The 27,166-nt window shown below is 42.0% G+C and overlaps 1 long non-coding RNA gene across 2 annotated transcripts in view; it reads left to right on the forward strand.

Moving 5' to 3' along the window:
• LOC113633346 (uncharacterized) overlaps window positions 1-27,166 on the forward strand; it is a 37,224-nt gene that overhangs the window by 434 nt on the left and 9,624 nt on the right. The window contains exon 3 of one of the 2 annotated variants that reach the window (XR_003438152.1): window positions 576-740. This is a non-coding gene — a long non-coding RNA (uncharacterized LOC113633346). Of the gene's footprint in view, window positions 1-575; window positions 1,800-27,166 lie in introns of those variants that run through there. The other variant, XR_003438151.1, reaches the window with a different exon arrangement.

Consider the following 27,166-nt stretch of genomic DNA (forward strand, 5'->3'; position numbering starts at 1 on the left):
CATAATAACTCATGTTTGTTGAGATTTTCTGGGTGCCTGGCACTGTGCTCAGCTATTTATCTCCTTTAATCCTCGAAAACAGGGTGGGGAGATAGGATTCATTTCCCCACTTTTCCGATAAGAAATTGTGGCTAAGACAGTTTAAGTAATTTGCCGAAGGTCATACAGCTAATAAGAATCAGAGTTCACATTTGACTCCAAAACCTTGCCTTTACCGCTATAATTTATAATAGTCCTACTGTAATGTAATTTATGAAACTTATCTTGGTTTCTGGTACACAGCAGCCGCTCAATAAATATTAGTTCTCTTCCTAGATAACCTCATACTGGAAATCTATCATCAAGTACAGTTATATAACGTTCAGTCCAAGTTACTTGGAAACAATGTCAAGCTGTTTCATCATCCCCATGTATTAATCTATTAACTAATTCACTCTTTTAAAACATATACTATGTGTCAGGTTCGGTGCTAGTACCAAGATAGAGAACAAGAAAAATTTAGTATTAGTTTCTCTTGTCTGCTGCTACAAATTACCGCAAACTGAGTCACTTAACAGAAATTTATTATCTCACAGTTCTGGAAGCTGGAAGGCTGAAATCAAGATGTTGGCAGGGCCACACTCCCTCTGAAGATTCTAGGGGAACATCTCCTTGCCTCTTGCAGTTTATGGTGGCTGTCATGGACACGTGTCATTGGTTCTGGGACCCACCCACATAATCCAGGATGATCTCATCTCAAGGTACTTAATTACATCTGCAAAGACTCTTTTTACAAATAAGGTCACATTCACAGGTTCCAGGAGTTAGGATGTAGACATATCTTTGGGGGGCGGGGGAGGGTACTATTTAACTCAATACAAAATTATAATGCAGTGTGTTGGAAAGAACTTGTTTGGTCTTTGGAGTGAAAAATACATGCGTTCAAATTCCACCCATGCTATTAGCTCAGGCAAATTACTCAAATTTTCTGATATGTTAGTTTGGGTCTTCTGAGAAGAAGATGCCACCTGGAATTAGATGTGCAAGAGGTTTATTGGAGGAAATGCCTGTGGGATTCCTCAGGGATCCTCACTTGCATTTCACTGGATAGACTGTTCTGCATGATTATATCTAGCTGCAAGGGAGTCTAGAAAGATAAGTTTCCAGGCTTTATTGTACAGATAGGCAAGGGGGAAAGGGGATTTTGAGTATCTGATCCGTAATACCTGCCAAGATAATACAATAACAGTGTCCACAGTGTCTGTGGCATGACGTTTGGAAACACCAGTTCCTATCGTGGAAGCAAAGTGCCTAAATCCAACTAAATCTGTGTTTGGGGATGAGGCAAAGGTCATCAAAGTGACTCTTGGAAGTGCACTGGTTTGCCAGATGAATGAGGGCATTTCAGGCAGAAGGTGTGCATATGCAGATCTGTGGGTCAGAAGGGCCTGCTGAAGAAATGGCCAGCAATTTGGAAAAGTTAGGCCGTAACTAATGAGGTAGAGAGTGTTGAAAAATGATGAAAAACACATGTCCCATATCAAGGCATTTGGATTTTATGCTTTAAGACAGGGATGTCCAACATTTTGATTGTGTAGTTTTATTCAATAAAAATCTTTTTTGGAGTGTATACCCCTAGTGTATATTTATTTATTTATTTACCTATAATTTATATACTGCACTAATATGTCAGGTGGGTTATAAGTTGCACACTAGAGTATAAGCTCCCTGAGGGCAGGGAATTATTCTTTTATTCACTGCCTATCCCCAGTACCTAGATGGCCCTTGGCACAGAAGAATACTTAATAAGTACTTATTAATGACAGAATGAAAATTTAATAGAAAGTGTAATTCTAGATTTCTTCTTGCACCCCATGGATCATCTTGTTACACTTGGGATGCATGCAACCTCCCCTGGATTTCAGCAGTATGAGTAATAAGAGTTTCTGAAGGGTTTGAAACAGTAACATGATGAGATCTCAGAAATATGATTCTGGAGTGGTATGGAGGAGACCAGAAGGCAAGTTAGCAGGTAGACTAGAACAATAGCTCCTGAACCTCTAGGATTTCATGGACCAGTAATGGCAATAACATTAGTATCATCAACTATTATTTTTTTCAATTTGTCAGCTTTTTTTGTTTTTGCTAAATAAGGATTAAGGGGGAAAAGATTATTTGAGATTTTTTTTTATTATTATTATTTTTTGCAGTACGCAGGCCTCTCACTGCTGCGGCCTCTCCTGCTGCGGAGCACAGGCTCCAGACGTGCAGGCTCAGCGGCCATGGCTCACGGGCCCAGCCACTCCGTGGCATGTGGGATCTTCCCGGACCGGGGCACGAACCCGTGTCCCCTGCATCGGCGGGCGGACTCTCAACCACTGCGCCACCAGGGAAGCCCGAGTTCCTTTTTTTTATAGATTTTTTAAAATTGTGGTCAAATATACATAACACAACATTTACCATCTTGACCATTTTTAAGTTTACAATTCTGTGGCATTACGTATATTTGCATTGTTCTGTAACCATCACCACCCTCCATCTCCAGAATGTTTTCATCTTCTCCAACTGAAAGTCTATACTCCTTAAACACTAACTCCCCTTTCTCCCATCCCTTCATCTCCTGGCGGTCACCATTCTATTTTCTGTCTCTAGAAGTTTGACTCTTCTAGGTACCTCATACAAATGGAATCATATAATATTTGTCATTTAGAGACTGGCTTACTTCATTCAGAATAATATCTTCAAAGTTCATCCGTGTTGTAGCATGTCTCAGAATTTCCTCCTTTTTTAAGGCTGAATAATATTCCTTTTGTATATATTCCATGTGTTGTCTATTCATTTATCTGTCAGTGGACAGTTTTTTCCCATGGAATTACTGGATCATAATTCCGTGTTGATAATTCTATGTTCAATTTTCTGAGGAACCGCCTCTCCACAGTGGCTGCACAGTTTTTGTTCCCACGGGCAATGCACAAGGGTTCTACTTTCTCCATATCCTTACCAACAGTTGATGTTTTGTTTTGTTTCATTTTTTATAACTGCCATCTGAATGAATGTGAAGTGATATCTCATCGTGGTTTTAATTTGCATTTCCCTAATGACTAGTGATACTGAGGATCTTTTTATGTGTTTATTGGCCATTTGCATATCTTCTTTGGAAAAATATCTGCTCAAGTCCTTTGCCCATTTTTTTTGTTTGTTTATTTTATTTATTTATTTTTAACATCTTTATTGGGGTATAATTGCTTTACAATGGTGTGTTAGTTTCTGCTTTATAACAAAGTGAATCAGTCATACATAAACATATGTTCCCATATGTCTTCCCTGTTGCGTCTCCCTCCCTCCTACCCTCCCTATCCCACCCCTCCAGGCTGTCACAAAGCACCGAGCCAATATCCCTGTGCCATGCGGCTGCTTCCCACTAGCTATCTACCTTACTACGTTTGTTAGTGTGTATATGCCCATGACTCTCTCTCGCCCTGTCACAGCTCACCCTTCCCCCTCCCCATAACCTCAAGTCCGTTCTCTAGGAGGTCTGCGTCTTTATTCCTGCTTTACCCCTAGGTTCTTCATGACATTTTTTTTCTTAAATTCCATATATATGTGTTAGCATACGGTATTTGTCTTTTTCTTTCTGACTTACTTCACTCTGTATGACAGACTCTAGGTCTATCCACCTCATTACAAATAGCTCAATTTCGTTTCTTTTTATGGCTGAGTAATATTCCATTGTATATATGTGCCACATCTTCTTTATCCATTCATCCGATGATGGGCACTTAGGTTGTTTCCATCTCCGGGCTATTGTAAATAGAGCTGCAATGAACATTTTGGTACATGACTCTTTTTGAATTTTGGTTTTCTCAGGGTATATGCCCAGTAGTGGGATTGCTGGGTCATATGGCAGTTCTATTTGTAGTTTTTTAAGGAACCTCCATACTGTTCTCCATAGTGGCTGAACCAATTCACATTCCCACCAGCAGTGCAAGAGTGTTCCCTTTTCTCCACACCCTCTCCAGCATTTATTGTTTCTAGATTTTTTGATGATGGCCATTCTGACTGGTGTGAGATGATATCTCATTGTAGTTTTGATTTGCATTTCTCTAATGATTAATGATGTTGAGCATTCTTTCATGTGTTTGTTGGCAGTCTGTATATCTTCTTTGGAGAAATGTCTATTTAGGTCTTCTGCCCATTTTTGGATTGGGTTGTTTGTTTTCTTGTTATTGAGCTGCATGAGCTGCTTGTAAATTTTGGAGATTAATCCTTTGTCGGTTGCTTCATTTGCAAATATTTTCTCCCATTCTGAGGGTTGTCTTTTGGTCTTGTTTATGGTTTCCTTTGCTGTGCAAAAGCTTTGAAGTTTCATTAGGTCCCATTTGTTTATTTTTGTTTTTATTTCCATTACTCTAGGAGGTGGGTCAGAAAGGATCTTGCTGTGATTTATGTCATAGAGTGTTCTGCCTATGTTTTCCTCTAAGAGTTTGATAGTTTCTGGCCTTACATTTAGGTCTGTAATCCATTTTGAGCTTATTTTTGTGTATGGTGTTAGGGAGTGATCTAATCTCATACTTTTACATGTACCTGTCCAGTTTTCCCAGCACCACTTATTGAAGAGGCTGTCCTTTCTCCACTGTACATTACTGCCACCTTTATCAAAGATAAGGTGTCCATATGTGCATGGGTTTATCTCTGGGCTTTCTATCCTGTTCCATTGATCTATCTTTCTGTTTTTGTGCCAGTACCATACCGTCTTGATAACTGTAGCTTTGTAGTATAGTCTGAAGTCAGGGAGCCTGATTCCTCCAGTTCCTTCTTTCGTTCTCAAGATTGCTTTGGCTCTTCGGGGTCTTTTGTGTTTCCATACAAATTGTGAAATTTTTTGTTCTAGTTCTGTGAAAAATGCCAGTGGTAGTTTGATAGGGATTGCATTGAATCTATAGATTGTTTTGGGTGGTAGAGTCATTTTCACAATGTTGATTCTTCCAATCCAAGAACATGGTATATCTCTCCATCTATTTGTATCATCTTTAATTTCTTTCATCAGTGTCTTCTAATTTTCTGCATACAGGTCTTTTGTCTCCTTAGGTAGGTTTATTCCTAGATATTTTATTTTTTTGTTGCAATGGTAAATGGGAGAGTTTTCTTGATTTCACTTTCAGATTTTTCATCATTAGTATATAGGAATGCCAGAGATTTCTGTGCATTAATTTTGTATCCTGCCACTTTACCAAATTCATTGATTAGCTCTAGTAGTTTTCTGGTAGCATCTTTAGGATTCTCTATGTATAGGATCATGTCATCTGCAAACAGTGACAGCTTTACTTCTTCTTTTCCGATTTGGATTCCTTTTATTTCCTTTTCTTCTCTGATTGCTGTGGCTAAAACTTCCAAAACTATGTTGAATAAGAGTGGTGAGAGTGGGCAAGCTTGTCTTGTTCCTGATCTTAGTGGAAATGCTTTCAGTTTTTCACCATTGAGGATGATGTTTGCTGTGGGCTTGTCATATATGGCCTTTATTATGTTGAGGAAAGTTCCCTCTATGCCTACTTTCTGCAGGGTTTTTATCCTAAATGGGTGTTGAATTTTGTCAAAAGCTTTCTCTGCATCTATTGAGATGATCATATGGTTTTTCTCCTTCAATTTGTTAATATGGTTTATCACATCGATAGATTTGCGTATATTGAAGAATCCTTGCATTCCTGGAATAAACCCCACTTGATCATGGTGTATGATCCTTTTAATGTGCTGTTGGATTCTGTTTGCTAGTATTTTGTTGAGGATTTTTGCATCTATGTTCATCAGTGATATTGGCCTGTAGTTTTCTTTCTTTGTGACACCCTTGTCTGGTTTTGGTATCAAGGTGATGGTGGCCTCGTAGAAGGAGTTTGGGAGTGTTCCTCCCTCTGCTATATTTTGGAAGAGTTTGAGAAGGATAAGTGTTAGCTCTTCTCTAAATGTTTGATAGAATTCACCTGTGAAGCCATCTGGTCCTGGGCTTTTCTTTGTTGGAAGATTTTTAATCACAGTTTCAATTTCATTGCTTGTGATTGGTCTGTTCATATTTTCTATTTCTTCCTGAGTCAGTCTTGGCAGGTTGTGTGTAGGGCGCGGTCAGCTAACTGCCACGCAGCAGGAAGCTGAAGTAAGCTGAATCATCCTTCCTGTGGCCACTGCGCTTGCGCTAAGTATACTAATGAGGTTTTAAAGTAGCGACCTATCCGATGCTGGCTCACAAGTCGCACCATCGGCGAAAGCCAATCACAGAGCGACACATGTTCTTAATCCCTATATAAGCAGACTGCTATAGGATTGCGGGGTCTTCCTTCCATCTTTTCTTTAACCAAGCTGTGCTCCAATAAAGTGTGATACGAGAAGAATCTTGCGTGTGGCGACTCGTCATTCTGCTGGTTGGAGGCGGCTCGCCGCAGTTGTGCATTTCTAAGAATTTGTCCATTTCTTCCAGATTGTCCATTTTATTGGCATAGAGTTGCTTGTAGTAATCTCTCATGATCTCTTTTATTTCTGCAGTGTCAGTTGTGATCTCTCCTTTTTCATTTCTAATTCTATTGATTTGAGTCTTCTCCCTTTTTTTCTTGATGAGTCTGGCTAGTGGTTTATCTATTTTGTTTATCTTCTCAAAGAACCAGCTTTTAGTTTTATTGATCTTTGCTATTGTTTCCTTCATTTCTTTTTCATTTATTTCTGATCTGATTTTTATGATTTCTTTCCTTCTGCTAGCTTTGGGGTTTTTTTGTTCTTCTTTCTCTAATTGCTTGAGGTGCAAGGTTAGGTTGTTTATTCGAGATGTTTCCTGCTTCTTAAGGTGGGCTTGTATTGCTATAAACTTCCCCCTTAGAACTGCTTTTGCTGCATCCCACAGGTTTTGGGTCGTTGTGTCTCCATTGTCATTTGTTTCTAGGTATTTTTTGATTTCCTCTTTGATTTCTTCAGTGATCACTTCATTATTAAGTAGTGTATTGTTTAGCCTCCATGTGTTTGTATTTTTTACAGATCTTTTCCTGTAATTGATATCTAGTCTCATGGCGTTGTGGTCAGAAAAGATACTTGATACAATTTCAATTTTCTTAAATTTACCAAGGCTTGATTTGTGACCTAAGATATGATCTATCCTGGAGAATATTCCATGAGCACTTGAGAAAAATGTGTATTCTGTTGTTTTTGGATGGAGTGTCCTATAAATATCAATTAAGTCCATCTTGTTTAATGTATCATTTAAAGCTTGTGTTTCCTTATTTATTTTCATTTTGGATGATCTGTCCATGGGTGAAAGTGGGGTGTTTAAGTCCCCTACTATGAATGTGTTACTGTCGATTTCCCCTTTTATGGCTGTTAGTATTTGCCTTATGTATTGAAGTGCTCCTATGTTGGGTGCATAAATATTTACAATTGTTATATCTTCTTCTTGGATTGATCCCTTGATCATTATGTAGTGTCCTTCTTTGTCTCTTTTAATAGTCCTTATTTTAAAGTCTATTTTGTCTGATATGAGAATTGCTACTCCAGCTTTCTTTTGGTTTCCATTTGCATGGAATATCTTTTTCCATCCCCTTACTTTCAGTCTGTATGTGTCTCTAGGTCTGAAGTGGGTCTCTTGTAGACAGCATATATAAGGGTCTTGTTTTTGTATCCATTCAGCTAATCTGTGTCTTTTGGTGGGAGCATTTAGTCCATTTACATTTAATGTAATTATCGATATGTATGTTCCTATTCCCATTTTCTAAATTGTTTTGGGTTCGTTATTATAGGTCTTTTCCTTCTCTTGTGTTTCTTGCCTAGAGAAGATCCTTTAGCATTTGTTGTAAAGCTGGTTTGATGGTGCTGAACTCTCTCAGCTTTTGCTTGTCTGTAAAGGTTTTAATTTCTCCATCAAATCTGAATGAGATCCTTGCTGGGTAGAGTAGTCTTGGCTGCAGGTTTTTCTCCTTCATCACTTTCAGTATGTCCTGCCACTCCCTTCTGGCTTGTAGGGTTTCTGCTGAGAGGTCAGCTGTTAACCTTATGGGGATTCCCTTATGTGTTATTTGTTGTTTTTCCCTTGCTGCTTTTAATATGCTTTCTTTGTATTTAATTTTTGACAGTTTGATTAATATGTGTCTTGGCGTATTTCTTCTTGTATTTATCTTGTATGGGACTCTCTGTGCTTCCTGGACTTGATTAACTATTTCCTTTCCCATATTAGGGAAGTTTTCAACTATAATCTCTTCAAATATTTTCTCAGTCCCTTTCTTTTTCTCTTCTTCTTCTGGAACCCCTATAATTCGAATGTTGTTGCGTTTAATGTTGTCCCAGAGGTCTCTGAGACTGTCCTCAGTTCTTTTCATTCTTTTTTCTTTATTCTGCTCTGCAGTAGTTATTTCCACTATTTTATCTTCCAGGTCACTTATCTGTTCTTCTGCCTCAGTTATTCTGCTATTGATCCCATCTAGAGTTCTTTTAATTTCATTTATTGTGTTGTTCATCGTTGCTTGTTTCATCTTTAGTTCTTCTAGGTCCTTGTTAACTGATTCTTGCATTTTGTCCAATCTATTGTCCATTCTATCTCCAAGATTTCGGATCAACCTTACTATCATTATTCTGAATTCTCTTTCAGGTAGACTGCCTATTTCCTCTTCATTTGTTAGGTCTGGTGCATTTTTATCTTGCTCCTTTATCTGCTGTGTGTTTTTCTGTCTTCTCATTTTGCTTATCTTATTGTGTTTGGGGTCTCCTTTTTGCAGGCTGCAGGTTCGTAGTTCCTCCTGTTTTTGATGTCTGTCTCCAGTGGCTAAGGTTGGTTCAGTGGGTTGTGTAGGCTTCCTGGTGGAGGGGACTAGTGCCTGTGTTGTGGTGGATGAGGCTGGATCTTGTCTCTCTAGTGGGCAGGTTCACGTCTGGTGGTGTGTTTGGGGGTGTCTGTGGCCTTATTATGATTTTAGGCAGCCTCTCTGCTAGTGGGTGGGGTTGTGTTCCTGTTTTGCTAGTTGTTTGGCATAGGTTTTCCAGCACTGTGGCTTGCTGGTCGTTGAGTGAGGCTGGGTGCTGGTGTTAAGATGGAGGTCTCTGGGAGATTTTCGCCGTTTGATATTATGTGGAGCTGGGAGGTCTCTTGTGGACCAGTGTCCTGAAGTTGGCTCTCCTACCTCAGAGGCAGAGCCCTGCCTCCTGGCTGGAGCACCAAAAGCTTTTGATCCACACGGCTCAGGATAAAAGGGAGAAAAAGTAGAGGGAATTAGTAGAAGTATGAGGAAAGAAAGAAGGAAAGGAGGGTAGGAAGGAAGGAAGAAAGAAAGAAAGAAGCAAAGAAGGAAAGAAGGCAAGAAAGAAAGAAAGGAGGGAGGGAGGGAGGGAGGAAGGAAGTAAGGAGGGAAAGAAGGAAAAAAGACAGAAAGAAAGAAGATACAGTAAAAATAAAATAAAGTATAATAAAGTTATTGAATTAAAAAATTCTTATTTAGAAAAAAAAAAGGAACGGATAGAACCTTAGGACAAATGTTGGAAGCAAAGCTATACAGACAAAATCTTACACAGAAGCATACACATACACCCTCACTAAAAGAGGTAAATGGGGAAAAATCATAAATCTTGCTGTCAGAGACCACCTCCTCAATTTGGGATGATTCGTTGTCTAAAGGAGGGAAGGAAGGACGGAAAGAAAGAAAGAAAGAACGAAGGTAAAGTATAATAACGTTATTAAAATTAATTATTAAGAAAAAAAATTTAAAAAAAAAACATGGACGGATAGAACCCTAGGACAAATGGTGGAAGCAAGACTATACAGACAAGATCTCACACAGAAGCATACACATACACATTCACAAAAAGAGGAAAAGGGAAAAAATCATAGATCTTGCTCCTAAAGTCCACTTCCTTAATTTGGGATGACTGGTTGTCTATTCAGGTATTCCACAGATGCAGGGTATATCAAGTTGATTGTGGAGCTTTAATCCGTTGCTTCTGAGGCTGCTGGGAGAGATTTCCCTTTCTCTTCTTTGTTCTCACAGCTCCCAGGGCTCAGCTTTGGATTTGGCCCTGCCACTACATGTAGGTCGCTGGAGGGCGTCTGTTTTTTGCTCAGACAGGATGGGGTTAAAAGAGCCGCTGATTGGGGTCTCTGGCGCACTCAGGCTGGCGGGGACGGAGGGGCACAGAGTGCGGGGCGGGCCTGCGGTGGCAAAGGCCGGCGTGACTTTGCACCAGCCTGAGGCGCGCTGTGCGCTCTCCCGGGGAAGTTGTCCCTGGATCCCGGGAACCTGGCAGTGGCGGGCTGCACAGGCTCCGCGGAAGAGGGGTGTGGAGAGTGACCTGTGCTCGCACACAGGCCCCTTGGTGGCGGCAGCAGCAGCCTTAACGTCTCCCGCCCGCCTCTGGGGTCCGTGCTTTTAGCCGTGGCTTGCACCCGTCTCTGGATTCCGCGCTTTCAGCCGCGGCTCGCGCCCGTCTCTGGGGTTCGCGCTTTTAGCCGCGGCTCGCGCCCGTCTCTGGAGTTCCTTTAAGCAGCGTTCTTAAACCCCTCTCCTCACGCCCCAGGAAACAAAGAGGGAAGGAAAAGTCTCCTGCCTCTTCGGCAGGTGCAGGCTTTTCCCCAGACTCCCTCCCGGCTAGCTGTGGTGCACTAACCCCTTCAGGCTATGTTCAAGCCACCAACCCCAGTCCTCTCCCTGCGCTCCGGCCTAAGCTCGCAGCCCCGCCCGCCCCGGCGGGTGAGCAGACAAGCCTCTCGGGCTGGTGAGTGCCGGTCGGCACCGATCCTCTGTGCGGGAATCTCCCCGCTTTGCCCTCCGCACCCGTTGCTGTGCACTCCTCCGCGGCTTTGAAGCTCCCCCCTCCGCCTCCCGCAGTCTCCGCCCGCGAAGGGGCTTCCTAGTGTGTGGAAACTTTTCCTCCTTCACAGCTCCCTCCCACTGGTGCAGGTGCCGTCCCTATTTTTTTGTCTCTGTTTTTTCTTTTTTTCTTTTGCCCTACCCAGGTACGTGGGGAGTTTCTTGCCTTTTGGGAGGTCTGAGGTCTTCTGCCAGCCTTCAGTAGGTGTTCTGTAGGAGTTGTTCCACGTGTAGATGTATTTCTGGTGTATCTGTGGGGAGGAAGGTGATCTCCGCGTCTTACTCTTCCGCCATCTTCCGCCTTCTCCCCTTTGCCCATTTTTTAATCTAGTCATTTTGTTGTTGGATTGCAGGACTTCTTTATATATTCTGGATATTACTCTCTTATCAGATAGATGACTTGCAAATATTTTCTCCCATTCCATGGGTTATCTTTTGCTCTCTCGATAGTATCTTTTGATGCACAGAAGTTTTATATTTTGATGAAGTCCAATTTTTATCGATTTTTTTCCTTTGTTGCCTGTGCTTTTAGAATCATATCCAGGAAATTGTTGCTAAATCTAATGTCATGAAACTTTCCCGTATGTTTTCTTCAAAGAGTTTTCTGGTTTTAGATCTTACATTTAGGCCCTTGATCCGTTTTGAATTAATTCTGGTATATATTGTAAGGTAAGAGTCCAACTTCATTTTTTGAGTTTTTTATTTTAAATAAATTTAGACATATCTAGAAACTCACTGCATTGTCTTTAATTTTCCTTTTCCCTGAAGATTGGTGCAAACTTCATCAGAGTCTGCGAGATGATATTTGGAAGCCCCAGTCTAGGGAAGAGATAGTGATGGCCTAAACTAGAGCTGCAGAGTGGCGTGGGTGGGGTGAGGTGGGAATGGAGGAGCTCAGCGTGAGGGCGTTCTCGGATGCAGAATCAATAGAATGTCATGGCTGATGGGATGTGGAATGTGAAGCCAGGGAAGAAGTCTATGTGCGTGATGGGCAGATAATATTTTCTTTAATTGTCTGATATAAAAAAAAATTCTGAAAGCTGGAAGTTACCTTAGAATCCTTCCTAAGCAACAAAGGAGTTTTTGTTTAGAAAATTTCGAGTCCTTCTCTAGGAGGTTAAGGGAATAAACATAGGCCTTGATATGAAGAGGAAGTTAAGGCAAAGGAAGGCTGAACTAGTTTGCAAAGGAAATGAAAGTGGTTTATTTTTCAGAGTGGGCACAGAGGGAGAGGGTGAGGGACCCAGGAAGATGGGGAGGATAAAGAAGATGCAAGGAAGGTGGACCAGAGGAAGGGGTGTTAAGCAAGATGGTGGATGCTGGTACTTAAAAGGAAAAGAGAGCCAGATTGGAAGGATAGCACAGAGACTTTGAAGAATGGGCCAATATCTTACGTTGTTTGTTGTTCTGTGTAGCCTGTAACCACTTCCATTATCCTTAACTTCCAGTACCCATCTGTTACATACTCTGTCTTGTGTTACTGGTTCTTTGGGAAGGTAAGTCAAAGAAAAAGGGACTAGGTACCTTTTAGATGCAAAGGAGAAAGGAGAAAGGTGAGATGCAAAAGAGAGCTCTTTTCTCCCCCAATTAGTAAAGAAAATCTGGTACTGTGCAAGATTGACCCAATCCCTGTGGCCATGAAATGCAAAGCACTGATGGGCTTAGAGCTTGGTTACTCCTCTCTGAGACAGAGAGGTAAGGTTATGCTGACACCAACAGGCCTACCCTTGAGGTTGGGGGCAGGGTCAACCCCGCTCAAATCAATGGCTTCTATACATGGAGGAAGGGGGGGTGGTGCATGGATGCTGGGGAAGCAACCACAATGTTCACTATAGGGTTTGAGCCAGTTCTTACGATATTAAAGTAAAAGCAGGAAAGCCTGAGGACACTCAGGTTGCTGGTAATTGAGTGACATAGGATGACATAGAAATACTCAAGTCCAGTGAAAGAGAAAATGGCACATTGTCTTGATGCCTCTGATGATAATGTTTGGGCATTTTTCAAACATCCTAATTTCTGAATATAAACTTTAATGTATTCATGGAAGCAAGGTGGTGGTGGTGTTAAAATTCCAGCACTTCCCTTACTATGACTCTGTGACTAAGTCTCTTCATCCATAAAATGACATTAGCAGTAATACCGGCCTTACAGAGTTGGCAGGAGGATTAAAGTCACTGAATATGAGTAAACCCCTTAGAACAGTGCCTGACACGTGGTAAGTGTTGGTTAAATAAAAAATTGCAAACTAGATGTTTCTGGGGTCCCTGATGGTCAACTAAATTTTATCTGCCTTCCAGACACATCTGCCTCCTTCCTCTCCTGACCCATGGCAAAGTCTCCTAAAATCAGAAGGCAATCAGTTGACTCTCCCTAGCTTCCACAACATAGATTCATCTCTGGGGACCAAGAATAGATAATTGGCCTGTTATTGATTAGACTTTGAGGTCACTCTTTCTTTCCAGTGACTGTTGATCTGTTTAGAACAATAAGCAGTCAGTGATTTACAGAATGTCATCCTGCGCACACAGAGGAAGATTCCCCCTCTAGAATGGCAAAGGTAATGGAACAGGGCTCTGGCTGGGCAGAATCCTTCAAGTGATGCTGGTATTTAAAATCATGTGAGGGTCTATCTTAAATGCTTGGTCATAGCCTTTTTCTTTCTTTTTTTAAAAATAAATTTATTGATTGATTTATTTCTATTTTTGGCTGTGTTGGGTCTTCGTTGCTGCACGTGGGCTTCTCTAGTTGCAGCGAGCAAGGGCTACTCTTCATTGTGGTGCGCAGGCTTCTCATTGCGGTGGCTCCTCTTGTTGCAGAGTGCAGGCTCTAGGCGCGCGGGCTTCAGTAGTTGTGCCTCGATGGCTCTAGAGCGCAGGCTCAGTAGTTGTGGCTCACGGGCTTAGTTGCTCTGCGGCATGTGGGATCTTTCTGGACCAGGGCTCAAACCCGTGTCCCCTGCATTGGCAGGTGGATTCTCAGTCACCGCGCCACCAGGGAAGCCCCATAGCCTTTTTCTTAATCATAAATTTCAATGACTCAATGTACCGTGATATTTATTACAGTGTTGTTTATAGCAATGAAAAATTGGAAATGTCGAACACCAGGGGACTGGTAAATGAATTAAAGGCAGCCACATGATAAAATTATTCAACCACTAAAAGTCATCTTTTCAAAAAAGCTTTCAATGACAGTTCAATGTTTACGGTACAATGTTAAGTGAAAAGAGCAAGGCACAAAACAGTATAAAGTGTAGGAGGACCTCAACCTCGTGAGAAATACACATACTCACCCACCTTCTCACAGAATATAAGACCGGAGGAATACGTATTAGAGGCATAACAGTGGGTGTCTCTGGGAGGTAAGATACTGGGTGGGCTTCATTTTCTTCTTTATATTTTCCAGTGTTTTCTAAAATCCAGATGAGAGAAGCTCCCATTTACCCACCCCCATTTACCCCAGTAAACACCCCATATGACAAATCTCAACAGAGAAGGTCCACATTCCCACTACTAAGATCCCTGGGCTGCCCTGGATTCTGTACACACTGCATCCTGGTTGTCAAACTGTCCTTCAGTTTTGGGTGATTACCTTGTCTCCACCCAGTAATTTTCCCCTTTTGCTTAAGAGGGAAGAGATGGTTTCTGTTGCCTGTAAATAAAAGAACTTGAATTAATACTATACCCTAATTGCTTCAGATATATCCATTTTTATATCCTCAACTAGATGTTAGCTCTTTGATGCTAAGGACTCTGTCTTTGCTTTCTCTGTACCTCTCAGAGTACAACTAAGCCAATTCTAGGAACACAAATACTGTGGATTTCCCTCAAATAGGTGGGGAGCTCAAGGGGGCACCTAACACTCCTGGATGGTATGTTCGGTAACTGCGAGCCTTAAGGTATGGGGAAGGTGATAAAAAATAAAGAGGGCCTCCCCTCGCCTCAGCTGTGGGGGTACAGGACTGGGGCTTTTCAAGAACAGAGCTAGCTTTTAGGAGGAGAAAAGTCCTGTTGATAAAAATATTCTCTTCACTGCTAGTCATTAACCAGCAGGCCTAGCTCACCGAGAGAGCGACCAGCCACGTGGGCCCTGAGCAGAATCCAGCCCCATCTAATTAGAAGCCCGGTCCTCATCAACAACGATCCTGGGGACATTTCAGGGGCCTTTCTGAAGTCAGAAAATGCAGGCTTACACCTGCTTACAAACTGAGCCCTCCCCAGCCAGGCTTTTCTTTCTTCCTTCTTTTTTTTTTGTAATAAAGCAATTTCATAGATGGTGTCTCTACTGTGTGATGAGGCTTTTGTACAGTATCTTCCCCTCTTCAAAAGAGGTAAATTTAGACAGGGTAAACTTCACTGCCTCTACCCTGAGCGTGGCGGCCTGCCCCTCCCATCTGTGTGTCTATCCCCTTGGGTCTCTGCTGCTTTGTCCCTGACTCCCTTTCAAGTCTCGGCTCTGTTCCCTTTGGCAGGAATGACTGTGCTCAAATTCCTTCCTGCCATCACCCGCCTACTACCTACCAGTTCTGCTTAGATGCCACCTGCCCCAGAGAACCTTCTCTGACCCCACCCCCAAACCTCACCCGCCTTCTCCCCTCCCACACCTCTAAGACTGGGTCATACCCACCCACCTGGGTAACACGCCACCCCTGCTCAGGCTCTTCCCAGCACTTTCACACTGAATAGCAATGGTCTGCTTGTCTGTCTCCCCACTAAACTGAAAACTGCCTGAGGCCAGGAGCTGGATCTTACTCCCCACTGCAGTTGCTGTGTCGGGACTCGGTATAGGGTTCACGCATTCGCTCAGCGAGCATTTGTTGACTGCATCCTGTGTGCCAGGCGCTAGGAACAAATGGTGAACAGAAACACGGCGCACACCCCCACAGTCTGTGGCACTTCCTACGTACACAGCTCTCTCCTCACGCCCTGGCTTTCTGCTGAATCCCCTTGTCGCAAATCTGCCGTGCAGAGTGACATCAGGGAGTCAGACTTTGTTATAAAAGTTCTGTGAAAACGCATGCAGGTGGCTGAAGCCACACTCCTTAAGCAGCAAAAAAATGTGTCTGAATCATTTTCTAATTTTGCTCTTAAAAATCTCTCTTCTACCTTATGTAAAGCTGAAGAACTCTTTAAGATGATAACATGGATTTCCTTGAAGGAGCTAATGTAATGCTTCTAAACCTATCTTATGCTATTGGAACAAACCAGGAAGCTACTCTTTAGCCTGTTTCCCTCTTTTTACATGTCTGTTTCATAGATCAAATAATGTCTAGTTGCTACAATAGGCTCTCATTACTTCTTTGTTTCCCTTTGTGACTCATGGGCTCCTGGGACAATTCATTAAGGTCTAGTGTATGACCCCCACTCTTCACCATCTAGGAAGCTCAGGAAGAGACAGCACAGGAGAGGAAAGACAACAACAGCTCCCAAACTAAGAGCAAGAGACCTCAGTGACAGAAGTTGCATGTCAAAGGAAACTGGACAGTGAGAAATGTGCCTGGGCCACTAGCCTTTGGGCACCAGAAGGCTTACACCTGCTACAGGTGGCCCACCCCTGGGGGTCAGTGATCAAGTGAAGGCTGGACAAAGATGAGATGGCTTTGGTTTAGGCTGAGTTTGAAAGCAGAGACAGGAAAATCGAGGCCATTTGCAATTGAGGAATGAGGACACTGAATGATGACAGGAGAGAACGGGACTTCTCCAAGCCAGAGACCTCACTAAGCAGTTGGCCCCCTATGGATTTCCTGTGAAGTATCCTGGATCTTTAAGAAGGTATTTTATAGTTAGAGACCAGGCTAAAATGACACCACTGAATAGACTGGTGTCTTCGTTTTTTGTAGATGTATTTTTCTGTCATAAAAAGTAGCACATACAGAGGAAAAGCATAGACACAAATAATCTAATCCCATCACCCAGAGACCCTGGGTCTTTCCCTAAAGTCTTTGTTAATCTGTGCATATAAAAGCACCCTCAAACTTTCCCCCCAAATTAGGAAATCACATGGCATATTCTATGTTCTAACCTCCTTTTCCTCACTTAAAAATATGTAACAATGTTGTTCCACATTGATTTATATAGATTTGTATGACTTTTTATAATTAAATAGTATTCAATCATATGAATTTTGAGTAATTTATTTAATTCCCTCTGGTTTAGAAATTGTTTAATCATTATAAACAATGCTACAGAGAAGTCTTTGCCAATAAAACTCAGTCCATAGCCATGATGATTATCTTAGGGTAAATTCCTACAAGTAGAATTACTGGAACAAACGGTATGCATGTTTTTAAAGAATTTGAATAGGATTCCAAATTACCCTTACAAAGATCATGTCAATGTATATCCCTGGGTCCTGCTGGCAGAATAAAAGTATTTCCATTTTCTCACATTCTCAATAAAGTGTACCTTACCAGATGTTAATGCAGGAGAACACTGCGATACTAATTAGGCAGATTTGAAGGGAAGTGTGCATCCAAATTTTATCAGCCCAGTTTCCTTCCATCCTCAGCCCTCTCACACCCCTCTATTCTGTCTCTTTGTTTTCTCCTTGGCACGATTTGGGTACCCATCTCTCTCTCTTGCATTGTCTTAACAGGTTTGAAGGTAAGGAACCTGTCTGATTCAATTTATATTCTTCTATGCTCTTAGGGCCTAGCACAGTTTTGTTGGTGACACATTTGTTAAATAAGCTAAGTTAACTGAATTCAAATGTATAATTTTGATCCAAAATATCTCAAGAGATAGAAAGTGACGTAGTGTAGAAAAATGGCATTTGGTAAATTATGAAGAGAATGAAAATGAGTGTTTTATTTTGAAGTCCAAAAGCTGCTTAGCAAGAATCTGTACCCTTGGGTTCCTAAAAGAATCCTTGCCAATGTTGCCCATAGTCAACAGGTTCACTTAGTTATTCATTCTTTTATTCAGACACTTACTAGGGGCCTGTCAAGCACCAAGCACATCAGCGAAATAAACATAGTCGCTGCACTCAGGGATTTTACAATGGAGCTGGAGAGCAGAAACATACACATTGATTCTGCAAGAGATATCAAGCGCTCATGATGTGCCGGGCCCCAGGGATACAGAAATAACTATCTCATCTGTGACCTCTAGGAGCTTATGATCCCGTAGAGAAGAGAAACTGTATAGAAATAATTTCACCATTGTGTGATGAGTGCTATGCGTATCCCTGCACCGCACCAGCAGAAGGCACCGTGGCGTGGAGGGAAAAGAATGGGCTTCAGGATCAGGCAGATCTACGTTTGAATTTATGATCTGCTTTCTAGCTCTGTGACTCTGGGCAAGCCACTTCTAGTTTCAGTTTCCTTATACCAGGCTTAATGTACAGATTGAAGGAAATAATGTGTATGAAGGGCCTTCAATACCTGTAGATGGTAAATGATGTTGTTAGCAGGGTGAGGTCAGGGAAGGATTCACAGAGGAGCTGGTGCTGGGACTGGACCAGAAAAACGATGTGACGTTACTGGGCACAAAACATGGAGAAAGACATTTCAAAGGAAAGGGAATAGCATGGGCAAATTAGAGGCCTAAAACCACTTGGTCGGGCTTCCCTGGTGGTGCAGTGGTTGAGAGTCTGCCTGCCGATGCAGGGGACATGGGTTCGTGCCCCGGTCCGGGAAGATCCCACATGCCGCGGAGCGGCTGGGCCCATGAGCCATGGGCGCTGAGCCTGCGCGTCCGGAGCCTGTGCTCCGCAACGAGAGAGGCCACAACAGTGAGAGGCCCACGTACCGCAAAAAAGAAAAACACTTGGTCTGTTTGGAAAACCATGGTTGTTAAGTGATGTTGTACCATGAAAAATAAGGAACAAGGAAGGGCAGGAAACAAGGAGCATACAGATCACCGTATGTCATAGTGAGGAGCACGGGTGGTGTCTTCTACAGTTGAGATGTCCAATACAGCAGATGCTAGCCTGATGTGGCTATGTAAACGTAAGTGAATGGCAGACATAGAAAACAAACTTACTTTTACCAAAGGGGAAAGTGCAGGGAGGGATAAATTAGGAGTTTGGGATTAGCAGATACAAACTACTACATATAAAATAGATAACCAACAAGGACCTACTGTATAGCACAGGGAACTATACTCAATATCTTGTAATAACCTATAATGAAAAAGAATATATATATGTACAACTGAATACTTTGCTGTGTACCAGAAACTAACACAACATTGTAAATCAACTATACTTCAATAAAAAAATAAATTAAAAATAAATAAATGTAAGTGAATAAAAATGAAATAAAATGTAAAATTCAGTTCCTCAGTCACACAAGCCATATTTCAATAGTCACATTTCATTATTCAGTCCCAATAGTCCCATGAGGCTAGTGGCCAGCATATTAGACAGTTCGATAGTGAACATTTCCATCATTGTAGGAATTTGTATTGGACAGTGCTGCTCTAGAACCCAGCTACTCAGAGTGGTAAGCAGACCAGAAGCATTGGCCTCATCTGGGAGCTTGTTAGAAATGCAGACCCTCAGATCCCCAGACCCAGTGAATTAGAATTTGCATTTAACAAGTCGCACCCCACTTCCCCACCCCATCTCTGGTGATTCATGTTGCACAAAGAAGTGTGAGACGCACTGCTCTCTAGAACAGGGGTCCTCAACCCCTGGGCCGCGAGCAAAGCTTCATCTGCCGCTCCTCAGCGCTCCTTATCGCTCGCGTTACTGCCTGAACCATCTCCCCCCACCACCCCCCGTCTGTGGAAAAACTGTCTTCCACGAAACCTGTCCCTGGTGCCAAAAAGGTTGGGGACCACTACTCTAGAATGGGGAGCCATCGAATGGTTTAAGCAGAAACAGCATGGTCAAACTCACATTTTTTTCTTATTTTTCTTCATTTTTTTATCCAGCTCCCCATCTCCCCATTTCGCCCACTGCCCCACCCCACCCCTCCAGCAAACAGTGTTCTACTCTCTACCTCTATGAGCAGAGATAGAGATTGTCTTTTTGTGCCCATCTTATTTCACATAGCATAGTGTCCTCCAGGTTCATCCCTATTGTGGCAAATGACAGGAGTTCCTTCTTTTTAAAGGCTGAATATCATATCATATATCATATATTATATAAATGTGATATATATATATGTATATATATATCGCATTTTCTTTATCCATTCATCAATCGAGGGACACGCTTGGGTTGTTTCCATTCTTGAATATTGTGAACAATGCTACAGTGTACATGGGAATGCAAATACCTCTTTGAGATACTAATTTTATCTCCTTTGGATACACTATACTCAGAAGTGAGCTGCTGGATTATATGATAGTTCTATTTTTTATTTTTTCAGGAACCTCCATACTACTTTCCATAATGGCTGAACCAATTTACATTCCCACCAACATTGTACAAGTGTTCCTGTTTCTCCACATCCTTTCCAACATTTATCTTTTGTCTTTTGATAATATCCATTCTAACAGGTTTGAGGTGATAGCTCATTGTGTATTTCCTTGATGACTAATGATGTTGGGCATCTTTTCATATATCTGTTGGCCATTGGTATGTCTTCTTTTGAGAAATGTCTGTTCAAGTCCTTTGCCCATTGTTAATTGGGTTATGTGTTTTCTTCCTATTGGTTATTTGAGTTCCTTGTATATTTTAGATATTAGCCTTTTATCAGATATATGGTTGGCAAATATTTTTCCTATTCCACTAGGTTGTTTCTTCACTCTATTCATTGTTTCCTTTGCTATGCAGAAGGTGTTTTTGTTTGATGAAATCCCATTTGTCTATTTTTGCTTCTGTTTTCTATGCTTTTGGGGTCATCTCCAAAAAATCATTGCCCAGACCAATGTCAAGAAGCTTTTCTCCTGTGTTTTCTTCTAGAAGTTTTACAGTTTCAGGTCTTATATTTAAGTCTTTCATTCATTTTGAGTTGACTTTTGTATATGGAGTGAGATGAGGATCTAATTTCATTCTTCTACATATCGATATCCAGTTTTCCCAGGACCATTTACTGAAGAGACTGTTCTTTCCACATTGTGTGTTCTTGGCACCCTCATAGAAGATCACCTGGCCATATATATGAGGGTTTATTGCTGGGTTCTCTTTTTCTGTTCCTTTGGTCTATATGTCTGTTTTTATGCCAGAAACCATACTGTTTTGATTACTATAGGTTTGTAATATAGTTTGAAATCAGGACGTGTGATGCCTCCAGCTTTGTTCTTCTTTCTCAAAATTACTTCAGCTATTCAGGGGTTTTGTGATTCCCTGTCAATTTTAGAATTTTTTTTTTCTATTTCTGTGAAAAATGCCACTGGAGTTTTGATAGAGATTGCATTGAATCTGTAGATCACTTTGGGTAGTATGGACAGTTTAACAATATCAATTCTTCCAGTTCATAAACACAGAATATCTTTCCATTGATGTGTGTCTTCAATTACTTTCATCAGTGTTTTCAAACCTGCAGTTTAGAAGTTTACTCTTGAATGAGGATAATGAAAGGAAGGCAAGACCAGCAGAAGTGAGCCCAGTCAGGAGACACTATTAACAGGGCTGCTGTTGCCACTTTTGAGTAAATTTTAAAAAGGCAACTTTTCTTCATAGAAGCAGCCCAGACAAGCTTGGTAAAGAGAGTGTACTAGATTTAAGCCCTGCTTCAGCTCAGGCATCCTTGTGCAATGAACCCAGTGCATGATCATATGAGGAAGTGTATTGGCAGTTGTCCATGTGAGTGATGAGGAAGGCCTGAACTACACAGCTTGAGGATGTTGATTAACAGCAACAAGCACCACTATAGGCAACATTGCTTTGTAACGTACCACGTGCATCTTACACATACAAGGGAAGTGGCAGTTGTGAGAAAGTAAGAATCTGCGCTGCAAAGACCAGTAAGGACGGCTGGCCTCTTTACATCATGTGCTAATTGGCAGCCCTGCCCTGTAGAGTCCCTGTTTCATTTCACATCAGGAAAGTGATTAAACTAATTGCCTTACACCAGTGTTGTATTTCATGTGTATAATACCCATAATTTGAGGTTTGAACACAATTGCAGTAAATTATACTAATCACAGGAAAAGTTCATTAAACTTACATAGGCTTATTGAAAAGTGTGTTGTTTTAAGCAATCAGTATCCGCAAGTTGAAATGCGCTTTCTTGTTTTATAATAAAAGAGATTGCATACTTCAAAACTCTGTTCATTCGAAGGCTGTTTTTTTCTAAAATAATGGGAGTTTTTAGAAAATGTTTGGAGAATGGTCACCTTTTAAATCATGGGACATAATGCTAAAAAGATTAGGAGAAAAACCTGAAAGCAACCTTAAGTGGAAAGAGTCTTTAAAACTCAGTTTCTCTCATTTGTAGAGAAAAATTTTTTTTTAAAAAGAAAAATACCCTCAGTTTTCTCTCTGTTCTGAGTGCTTCTGAATTTCTTGGACGGCAGAGTTTAATTTATGCACTTCCAATGGCTTTAGATGACATGAGTTGGGGCAGAGAAAATGCCTACCATTTGCTATACAATGTTGTACAAACACACACACAAATATGCACACACATCCTGTATTGGTCAGGGTTCCCACAGTCATCCAATTGGTACACTCAGCCAGGGTAATTGAGGATTGTTGAATAAAAGGATCATTCACAGCTGTGTTGTTAGGGCCGAAGGGAATCAAGGAGGACTGCAGCAGCACTCTGGGTCTAGCAACGGCTGGGAGATGTTACGAAACTTGGCCAGAAGAGGAAAGGGGAGAAGCTAGTTTCTGAAACTCTGCCAGAGAAGGCTGAACATATGGAGCCTTGGCCTTTGGTAGAGGGATGCAGCCAACATACAAGACCTAGCAGAAAGGGAGTTGAGGGAATAAATGTCCCAGCCTCACACTCCTCCCTTCCTCTCTTCCTCTCCTGGCACCTCCCATTGGCCAAACCTAATAGGAAGCCAAATGGTAAGGAATCTATTGCTACAGTCTCTTCAGGAGAGCCTCCCAAAACACAAAGCAAGGGGGAGAAGGGTAAAGAGTGGACAGGAGGGTGGAGTCAAGATGGCATACTAGGAGGACGTGGAATCCGTGTCTCTTCACAACTAGGGCACATATCGGGCACCAGTGGGGGACCACGGACACCTAAAGGGACGGGAGGAACGCCCAGCAACCAGCTTGTGGGATCTTGGTTCCCAGGCCGGAGGTTGGGCCTGGGCTCCTGTGGTGGGAGCTCCGAGTCCAAACCACTGGACTAACAGAGAACCTTAGACCCCAGGGAATATCAATTGGAGTGAGGCCTCCCAGGTCCTCATCTCAGCACCAAGACCTGACTCTATCCAACTGCCTGCAAACTCCAGTACTGGATGTCTCAGGCCAAACAACCAGTAAGACAGGAATATAGGACCACCCACAAAAAAAAAAAAAAAAGAAACAACAAAAAAATATGTTACAGACAAAGGAGCCAGGTAAAAACCTACAAGAACAAATAAATGAAGAGAAAATAGGCAACCTACCTGAAAAAGAATTCAGAGTAATGATATTAAAGATGATCCAAAATCTCAGAAACAGAATGGAGAAAATACAAGAAACATTTAACAAGGATCTAGAAGAACTAAAGAGAAAAAAAAAAAAAAACAGTGCTTAACAAAACAATTACTGAAATTAAAAATACTCTAGAAGGAATCAATAGCAGAATAACTGAGGCAGAAGAACAGATAAGGGATCTGGAAGATAAAATGGTGGAAATAACTACCAGGGAGCAGAATAAAGAAAAAAGAAAGAAAAGAATTGAAGACAGTCTCAGAGACCTCTGGGACAACATTAAACGCACCAACATTAAAATTATAGGGGTCCCAGAAGAAGAAGAGAAAAAGAAAGGGTTTGAGAAAATATTTGAAGAGATTATAGGAGGGGAGCTTCAAGATGGCGAAAGAGTAAGACGTGGAGATCACCTTCCTCCACACAAATACATCAGAAATACATCTACACGTGGAACAGCTCCTACAGAACACCTACTGAACGCTGGCAGAAGACCTCAGACCTCCCGAAAGGCAAGAAACTCCCCATGTACCTGGGTAGGGCAAAAGAAAAAAGAAAAAACAGAGACAAAAGAATAGGGACGGTACCTGCAACAGTGGGAGGGAGCTGTGAAGGAGGAAAAGTTTCCAGACGCTAGGAAGGCCCTTTGCGGGCGGAGACTACAGGTGGTAGAGGATGGAAGCTTTGGAGCCATGGAGGAGAGCCCAGCAACAAGGGTGCAGGGGGCAAAGTGGAGAGATTCCCGCACAGAGGATCAGTGCCGACCAGCACTCACCAGCCCGAGAGGCTTGTCTGCTCACCCGCCGGGGCAGCCGGGGGCTGGGAGCTGAGGCTCCGGCTTCGGTCGGATCCCAGGGAGAGGACTGGGGTTGGTGGCGTGAACACAGCCTGAAGGGGGCCAGTGCGCCACAGCTAGCCAGGTGGGAGTACAGGAAAAAGTCTGGACCTGCCGAAGAGGCAAGAGACCATTGTTTTGGGGTGCCCAAGGAGAGGGGATTCAGAGCACCGCCTAAATGAGCTCCAGAGATGGGCATGAGATGCTAAGGCTGCTGCTGCAGCCACCAAGAAGCCTGTGTGCAAGCACAGGTCACTATCCACACCTCCCCTCCCAGGAACCTGTGCAGCCCGCCACTGCCAGGGTCCCGTGATCCAGGGACAACTTCCCCGGGAGAACGCACGGTGTGCCTCAGGCTGGTACAACGTCATGCCAGCCTCTGCCGCCGCAGGCTCGCCCCACGTTCTGTACCCCTCCCTCCCCCCAGCCTGAGTGAGCCAGAGCCCCCGAATCAGCTGCTTCTTTAACCCCGTCCTGTCTGAGAGAAGAACAGATGCCCTCAGGCGACCTACATGCAGAGGCAGGGGCAAATCCAAAGCTGAACCCCAGGAGCTGTGCAAAAAAAGAAGAGAAAGGGAAATCTCTCCCAGCAGCCTCAGGAACAGCGGATTAAATCTGCACAATCAACTTGATGTACAGTGCCTCTGTGGAATACCTGAATAGACAATGAATCATCCCAAATTGAGGAGGTGGACTTTGGGAGCAATGATATATATATTTTTTTCTTTTTCTCTTTTTGTGAGCGTGTATGTGTATGCTTCTGTGTGTGATTTGTCTGCTTAGCTTTGCTTTTACGATTTGCCATAGGGTTCTGTCTGTCCTTTTGTTTGTTTGTTTGTTTGTTTTTTAGTATAGTTTTTAGCACTTGTTATCATTGGTGGATTTATTTCTTGGTTTGGTTGCTCTCTTCTTTCTTTCTTTTCTTTTTATTTTTTTATTACTTAAAAAATTTTTTTAATAATTTTATTTTATTTTACTTTATTTTATTTTATCTTTTCTTTCTTTTTTTTTCTCCCTTTTATTCTGAGCTGTGTGGATGACAGGCTCTTGGTGCTCCAGCCAGGCATCAGGGCTGTGCCTCTGAGGTGGGAGAGGCAAGATCAGGACGCTGGTCCACAAGAGGCCTCCCAGCTTGATGTAATATCAAACGGCAAAGATCTCCCAGAGATCTCCATCTCAACACCAAGACCCAGCTTCACTCAACGACCAGCAAGCTACAGTGGTGGACATCCTGTGTCAAACAACTAGCAAGACAGGAACACAACCCCATCCATTAGCAGCGAGGCTGCCTAAAATAATAGTAAGGCCACAGACACCCCAAAAACACCACCAGACATGGACCAGCCCAGGAGAAAGACAAGATCCAACTTCATACACCAGAATACAGGCACTAGTCCCCTCCACCAGGAAGCCTACACAGCCCACTGAACCAAACTTAGCCACTGGGGACAGACACCAAAAACAATGGGAACTACGAACTTGCAGCCTGAGAAAAGGAGACCCCAAACACAGTAAGATAAGCAAAATGAGAAGACAGAAAAACACACAGCAGATGAAGGAGCAAGATAAAAACCCACTAGACCTAATAAATGAAGAGGAAGTAGGCAGTCTACCTGAAAAAGAATTCAGAATAATGATAGTAAAGATGATCCAAAATCTGGGAAATAGAATGGAGAAAATACAAGAAACGTTTAACAAGGACCTAGAAGAACTAAAGAGCAAACAAACAGTGATGAACAACACAATAAATGAAATTAAAAATTCTCTAGAAGGGATCAATAGCAGAATAACTGAGGTAGAAGAATGGATAAGTGACCTGGAAGATAAAATAGTGGAAATAACTACTGCAGAGCAGAATAAAGAAAAAAGAATGAAAAGAACTGAGGACAGTCTCAGAGACCTCTGGGACAACATTAAATACACCAACATTCAAATTATAGGGGTCCCATAAGAAGAAGAGAAAAAGAGAAGTACTGAGAAAATATTTGAAGAGATTATAGTTGAAAACTTCCCTACTATGGGAAATGAAATAGTTAATCAAGTCCAGGAAGCACAGAGTCCCATATAGGATAAATCTAAGGAGAAGCATGCCAAGACACATATTAATAAAACTATCAAAAATTAAATACAAAGGAAAAATATTAAAAGCAGCAAGGGAAAAACAACAAATAACACACAAGGAAATCCCCATAAGGTTAACAGCTGATCTTTCAGCAGAAACTCTGCAAGCCAGAAGGGAGTGGCAGAACATATTTAAAGTGATGAAGGAGAAAAACCTACAACCAAGATTACTCTATCCAGCAAGGATCTCATTCGGATTTGACAGAGAAATTAAAACCTTTACACACAAGCAAACGCTAAGAGAATTCAGCACCACCAAACCAGCTTTACAACAAATGCTAAAGGAACTACTCTAGGCAGGGAGCACAAGAGAAGGAAAAGACCTACACTAACAAACCCAAAACAATTAAGAAAATGAGAATAGGAACATACATATCGATAATTACCTTAAATGTAAATTGATTAAATGCTCCCACCAAAAGACATAGACTGGCTGAATGGATACAAAAACAAGACTCGTATGTATGCTGTCTACAAGAGACCCACCTGAGACCTAGGGACACATACAGACTGAAAGTGATGGGATGGAAAAAGATATTCCATTCAAATGGAAATCTGAAGAAAGCTGGAGTAGCAATTCTCATATCAGACAAAATAGATTTTAAAACAAAGACTATTACAAGATACAAAGAAGGGAACTATATAATGATCAAGGAATCAATCCAAGAGGAAGGTATAACAATTGTAAATATTTATGCACCCAAGATAGGAGCACCACAATACATAAAACAAATACTAACAGCCATAAAAGGGGAAATCGAGAGTAACACAATCATAGTAGGGGAATTTGACACCCCACTTTCACCAATGGACAGATCATCCAAAATGAAAATAAACAAGGAAACACAAGCTTTAAATGATACATTAAACAACATGGGCTTAATTGATATTTATAGGACATTCCATCCAAAAACAACAGAATACACATACT

The sequence above is a fragment of the Aethalodelphis obliquidens genome, unplaced genomic scaffold (assembly GCF_003676395.1).
Source record: "Aethalodelphis obliquidens isolate GAN/ISIS:26980383/991018 unplaced genomic scaffold, ASM367639v1 scaffold39, whole genome shotgun sequence".
Taxonomy (NCBI): domain Eukaryota; kingdom Metazoa; phylum Chordata; class Mammalia; order Artiodactyla; family Delphinidae; genus Aethalodelphis; species Aethalodelphis obliquidens.